Source organism: Hemiscyllium ocellatum, chromosome 13 (genome assembly GCF_020745735.1).
Source record: "Hemiscyllium ocellatum isolate sHemOce1 chromosome 13, sHemOce1.pat.X.cur, whole genome shotgun sequence".
NCBI classification, from domain to species: Eukaryota; Metazoa; Chordata; class Chondrichthyes; order Orectolobiformes; family Hemiscylliidae; genus Hemiscyllium; species Hemiscyllium ocellatum.
The window spans coordinates 21,286,097-21,286,832 of record NC_083413.1 but is presented as its reverse complement, the minus strand read 5'-3'; positions in this window follow the sequence as shown (position 1 = coordinate 21,286,832).

Genomic DNA, 736 nt, shown 5'->3' with positions numbered 1-736 from the left:
ATAGCTGGTCGGCATGGACCGAAGGATCTGATTCCCTGCTGTGACTCTAAAACACTTTGGAGCCTCTTATTGTGAATAGTCCTGCAATAATGCAATCCTTTCCATTTTAAGGAGCCTCCCCCTTAAGGTGAAGTGAATTTTTTTCTCTCAGAGGTTAGTAAATCTCTTTACCACAGAGAGGTATGAGTCATTAAGAATACTGAAGCCTGAGATAGACCATTTTTAATTGGTAAATGGATCAAAGGTTATGGGGAAATGGTAATAAGAGAAGTTAAGGATTGTCAGATCAGCCTTGATCCCATTGAATAATGAAGCAGGCCTGATAAGAGCTGAAGTAGGCTATTCAGCCCATCTCTTTTGATCTAATTCAATTTCCGTTTTAAAAGTTACCATTGGATTTGTTTCCGATAGCTTTTCACAGGCAATGTACTCAGAACAATCAAACTTAGTGTAATTTTAAAAACGTGTTTCTCCTCAGTGAAAACCAAAAGAACTGCAGAAGCTGGAAATCAGTAACAAAAACAGAATTACTGGAAAAAACGGGTTCTGAGGAAAGCTCACTGGATCCAAAATGCTAACTTGATTTCTTCCCACGGTTGCTGCCAGACCTGCTGAGCTTTTCTAGCAATCTCTGTTTTTGTCCCTCCTCAGTCCTCATCTCACCTATCAAACTAACCCCAGCCCCTCTCCCCGTTCACTGGTGTGTGTGTGTGTGTGGGTCCAGCTGAACAGAAGG